This window comes from Suncus etruscus, chromosome X (genome assembly GCF_024139225.1).
Source record: "Suncus etruscus isolate mSunEtr1 chromosome X, mSunEtr1.pri.cur, whole genome shotgun sequence".
NCBI lineage: Eukaryota > Metazoa > Chordata > Mammalia > Eulipotyphla > Soricidae > Suncus > Suncus etruscus.
In genome coordinates, this window is record NC_064868.1 from 73,149,488 (window position 1) to 73,155,717 (window position 6,230).

At 39.2% G+C, this 6,230-nt stretch overlaps 1 pseudogene; it reads left to right on the forward strand.

Annotated features, from left to right (window-relative positions):
* On the forward strand, positions 1-130 carry LOC125999660 (uncharacterized; annotated as a pseudogene).
* Positions 131-6,230: the final 6,100 nt, after the last annotated feature.

The following is a 6,230-nucleotide window of genomic DNA, read 5'->3' on the forward strand; positions in this document are numbered from 1 at the left end:
GTGCAGGCTTAAGGCCTACCTCTGTCCCTTGAGGTACTGTATGCAGAGGCTGCCAACAGCAAACATACTCCAAGTAGTATGAGAAGCCCATTGCTGGTGTGGGTCATTCTAAGTAACTTTGCAGACAGTCCTTAGCAATAGACATTCATATCTGCCTAATGCTCTTGTTTAGTTCTCTCTCTCATCCAAGAATCATGAAGAGCTTAGGTGCTGGATGAGGTCGTTCAATGTAGTAAAGAAAGAAGTTATTGTCAGGATCATAAGCATATTTAGCTGGAAATCATAGTAACTGTTACTTATTTTTTATTTTGTTTTATAGGCCTATCCATTGGTACTCAGAGATTATTCCTGTCTCTGCACTCAGGAATTATGAGGGACTTGGGGAACCATATGTACTGCCAAGGATTCAACCTGGATCAGCTGCATGCAAGGTAAATGCCTTACACACTGTTCTCAGACCCCTCTGAGCTGTTAAACTTCCACTTTTATTTATTTACTTATTTATTTATTGGTTTGGGGGGCAACACCCGAAGATGCTCAGGGGTTAGTCCTGGCTATGCACTCAGAAATCTCTCCTGGCTTGGGAGACTATACAAGATGTCGGGCGATAGAACCATGGTCTGTCCTAGGTTAGCAAGTGCAAGGCAAACGTCCTACCACTTGTGCCACCACTCTACCCCTAAGCTGTTGATTTTAATAAAGACATGCCTATTCTGATGAATTCCAAAATAAGTCAGTGTTTGGAACAATTCATTTTCGTCATTAATCAGTTTAATAGCCAAAAGAAATGAGCACATAATTTTTTCAGTAGATTCAAAAACTATTTTTGACAAAATTTCAGATCCATTCCAGAGTTTGAAAAAAATAATAACATGGAGAAGGATACAAGGTTACTATATTAAAGTTGATTACTTTCTTAAGTATTATTAAGTATTACTCAATGGAATTTGATATGTAATTAACAATGCCAATTTACAATAGTACACAAATATTAAACACACATAATTTTAATAATATTCTTATTTAAACACTGTGGTTACAAATATTATTGTAGTAGTTGGGTTTCAGTCATAAAAGGAACACCCCTTCTTCACCAGTGCAACCTTCCCATCATTGCAGCACTATTTACAATAGCCAGACTCTGGAAATAAGCATGACGGCTTTCAACAGATGAATGGCATTTAAATGTTTTTTCATCTTTTAGACATCTATTTTTATTTTGTTGTTGTTGTTGTTTTGTTTTTTTATATTAACATAATTTTTATTTTTATCATAGTGGGTTACATATTGTTGACAATAATATTTTAGGTACATATTTACATAAAATCAGGGGGGATTCCCATCACCGGTTTGTCCTCGGGCATTTAAATTTTTTAAAGAATTTATTTGTATAAGCAGGTGGGTACAAAAGTGTTTGGACTTGGGTTTCAGTCATTGAATGTACACCACCCTTCACCAGAGTAGCTTTTTCCCTCCACCAATGTTCTCTCATTCTCTCCTCCCACACGCCCAGCCTATCTTTTGGACATTGTTTCTCTCTTAGTAACATTGTCATGGTAGTTCTCAGAGCAGTTATTTCTGCTCTCACCAATATAGCTGTGCTCATCAATTTTTGCATCAAGCTTCATGTCATGGAATGATCCTTCTAGCCCTCATCTCTATTTTCCTGTCCTTACCATACTGTAAGTATTGTCCTTACCATAGTATCTTTTATTTTTCTTAAATCGCACAGATGAGCGAGATTATTCTGTGCCTATCACTCTCCTTCTGACTTATTTCACTCAGCATGATAGTCTTAAGGTCAATCCACCAATAGACAAATTTCATGACTACATTTTTCTTAATAGCTGGATAATATTTCATTGGGTAGATGTAGTACCATTTTTTTATCCACTCCTCTGTTGTCATGACTCTGGGTTGTTTCCAGATTCTGGCTAAAGTAAATAGTGCTACATTGAAAATAAGAATGCAGAGGTCAGTTTTGTCTTGTGTTTTTGTGTTTCTAGGTGATATTTCTAGGAGTGAGCTATGAGCTAGATATAAACCCTGAACAATGCTGAGTATGCTCCCCGAAGACTTTATTTAGTGAGGTGAGTGAACGTGATTATCAATGGCAGAATGTGTCACTATTGCCAAATGTGTCTGGGGGAATCGTAATTGTTATATCTATAGAACTCCCGGGTTTTATATTTCCATCAATAGTGTTGGTATATCAAATGAATATGTGGTACATTTTAAGTAGCTTAATTTTTGCATCAAGAAAGCTGGAGTACAAGGAATGACTAGCTGCAATAATATATTAATGCAATACATAGAAAACTGAAGCTATTTTCTGGAGTCATGTTACAGAGGTAAAGGCTTTTGCCTGTCAAAATGTGACTCAGTTTGCTCCTTACCATTCCATATGGTTTCCTGAGAACTACAGGAATAATTCCTGAGCTCAGAGCCAGGAGTAATTTCTAAGAATTGCTGGGTGTGGCCCAAAGTACAAACTAAAATTAAAGTTTAAAAAACCCTTGTAGAGTGAAAGATATTTGAGGACCAGGATGGGGTTTAAGTCACATGGTGGAACTCATTCCATTTCATCTCACAAACCACAAGTGTTACCCAAGTACCATCCTAGCCACTATGCTATCACTTTGACCTCGGGACACCTTTTTGTTCTTTGGGGTCTATGCTCAGAGGGTACTCATGGCTTTGCATTCAGAAATAGCTCCTGCTGAGCTTGGAATAACTTATGGGCTCTCAGGAATCAAACCCACTATTCTATGTCTACAGCCCTTCAAGGACATATATAGTGATAGAGAAGTGCAGCCTTAAGGCAAGGCCTAGTTCTGTCCATGAGTTAGGGTGTATAGAGGCTGCAAAGAGCAAAGGGACTCCAAGTAGAACCAGAAGCACATTGCTGGTATGGGTAATTTTAAATAACTTGAAGACAGTCCTTAGCAATCGACTTTCATATCTGCCTAATGTTCTTCCTGTCTGAAGTTTGAAACTGGCATTAAGGTGCCTTTGGAAACAGGTTCGCATTGGTCAAGTAATCATGTCCAAAAAAAGTATAGAATCAAGACCATGTGATTGGGGCCAGAGAGATATCATGGAGGTAGAATGTTTACCTTGCATGCAGAAGGATGGTGGTTCAAATCCTGGCATCCCATATGGTCCCCCGTGCCTGCCAGGGGCAATTTCTGAGCTTAGAGCCAGGAATAACCCCTAAGCACTGCCGGGTGTGACCCTCCCCCCCCAAAAAAAAGCCTATATGATTAAGAATCTGAGATAGCCAAGGCCATGTTCAAGTTTTCTGGTACACAGAAATTGTGGGTGTCCAAGGAGTGTGGTTATTATAGATGCATTTAAAAATGTGATGACTGAAATGTTTCTCATGCAAGAAGAATATGGGTTGAAATACAAACATAATCCTAGATTCTGGGCAAATTGTAGGTAGCACACTCAGGAGAGCCTTAGAGGTGTTTCTCTCCAGCAAAGTTCTCCATTCAGGTAAGTGTGTGAATCAACCTTCACACCAAGTTTCCTTCTTTTCTAGAGTGATAAATCTTCTAATTAGGTGATTCCATTGGTTCACATTTAGACAGGGGCTGTGCTTCAATCATACACTTATAAATAGGTTTTGTGTAGCTGTTTAGAAAACAACTATTACTGCACTTTTGAAAAAATACCTCATCTCTCCTCTTGGTATACTAAGCAAAATCACTTCTCAACAGCATTGGAGATGTTCCTAGAATGAACTGATTCTGTTATCATCCCCTCATTTTGAAAGCCAATGACTTTGAAAACTCACTTATGTTTCCAGGTAGATGCCATTTACTTGAAGACTACCCCCAGATACTAAGAGATTTTATTCATAAAAATTGGTGCTTCCCTCCTAATAATATACTTCATTAATCAGACCTAGAAAAATTATTTTTCACTAAGGGTACATTAATGACACTAATGAAATATGAAGTTGAAACTTCCAATTGATCACTTTGTTTTCCACATCATTCTCAATCAGCTGGCAAAAAAGTCTGTATAAAAGGGCACTGAAGTGGGCACTTGGCTTGCCTGTGACTGACATGTTTCTGGTACCATATAGTAACCAATATCTCCCAGGAGTGATCTTTTTTAAGGGGTGGTGTTGCAAGTCAGCCCCTGAAGAGGTTGACTGATGGAGGGATGAGGATGAGGTCTTTCTCCTCCAGCGTGGAGCACACGTCTGCCACCCTGTTCAGCAGGTGGTTCTGAGGTGAAGTAAACAGCTCGCAGACAGTCAGGCTTGTGGAAATATTAGCTTTATTCAGTGGACAAGACTAAAGTCCAAAGTCTCAGCATCAGTTCCAGCCAAAAGCCCCTCGCCTTCCACAGACCCTTGTTTTTATCCCCCAGAATCAGGTACCACCCAATGGTGGGATCAGATACCACCCAATGGTGGAAGCAGAATCAGGTACCACCCTAGGGTGGGGGGCAGAATGCCAGGTCACACCCTAGGGTAGGGCACAATCACCGATCAGGAAAGGGTCAGTAACATAATAATCCCATAAAACGTTTACATACACAACAGGGTGGGTTATGGGATACTGGAGATAGAAACTGGATCAGCTGCATTCAAGAAAAACATCCTCCCTTCTGTGTTATCACTCCAGCCCCGTCTCAAAAGTTGATTTTTACAAACTTTAGATAAGAGTCAGGAATGTGGCTCAGTATTAAAACACATGTCCTGCATGTGAGATACCCTGGATTCCATCCCCAGAACAGTGGGGGGAAATATGTATCTCGAGTAGATAGCCTTTGAATTTTTAAAGACTTTATTTATGTAAGCAAGTGGGTATAAAAGTGTTTGTACTTGGGTTACAGTCATCAAATGTAAATAACCTTCACCAGAGTAACTTTTTCCCTCCACCAATGTTCTTTGATTCTCTCCTCCCACAGGCCCCGCATATCATTTGGACAGACATTGTTTCTCTCTTAGTAACATTGTCATGGTAGTTCTCACTGCAGTTATTTCTCTAACCGCGCTCACCAATTTTTCATCAAGCTTCATTTCATGGAATGATCCTTCTAGCCCTCATCTCTATTGTCGTCTCCTTACAATATTGTAAGTATTGTCCTTACCATACTGTTTTTTTATTTTTCTTAAATCTCACAGATGAGGGAGATTATTGTGTGTATCTCTCTCCCTCTAACTCATTTCATTCAGCATGATAGTCTTTATGTCCTGCCACGAAAAGCAAATATCATGACTTCATTTTTCCTAATTGCTGCATATTGTTTCCTTGTGTATATGTACTACTGTTTCTTTATCCAGTCCTCTGTTGTCATGCCTCTGGATTTTTTCTAGATTTTGCCTATTGTATATAGTGCCACAATGAAAATAGGAATGCAGATTCAGTTTTGTCTTGTGTTTTTTTTTTTTTGTGTGTGTTTCTAGGTTATATTCCAAGGAGTGAGCTATAAACCCTGAGCAATGCTGAGTATACTCTCCAAAGACTTTATTGAGTGACGTGAGTGAACGTGATTATCATGGTAGAATGTGTCACTACTGTGAAAGTGGTCTGGGGGAAAGATATCTGTTATATCTGTAGTACTCTCAGGTTTATATGTGGATCAAAAGTGTTGCTATGTCAAATAAATATGTGGTGCATTTTAAGAAGCTTAATTTATCCATCAAGAAAGCTGGAGTACAATGACTGACTAGTTGCAATAATATACTAATGCCGGACATAGAAAACTGAAGCATTGGGCTGGAGTCATATTACAGTGGGGAAGGCATTTGCCTGGCAAAACACTGACTCAGTTTCTTCCTTAGCATTCCATATGGTTCCTGAGAACGAAAGGAATAAATCCTGAGCTCAGAGCCAGGAGTAATTTCTAAGATTTGCTGTGTGTGACCCAAAATCCAAACAAAAATAAAATAAAATAAAATAAAGCAAAACAAAATATTGGAGAAGGAAAGATTTTTTTCAGGGCCAGAATGGGGGTTAAAGTCACTTTTGCATGGAACTAGCTCCATTCCATCTCACAAACCACAAGGGGTTCCCAAGTACCATCCTAGCCACTATGACTTTGACCTGGCGACACCTTTTTGTTCTTTGGGGTCTATGCTCAGAGGGGACTCATGGCTCTGCATTCAGGAATAGCTTATCCTGGGCTTGGGAGAATATATGGGCTCTCAGAGATCAAACCCACTATATTATATCTATAGCACTTCAGGGACATATATTAGTTTTAGGGAA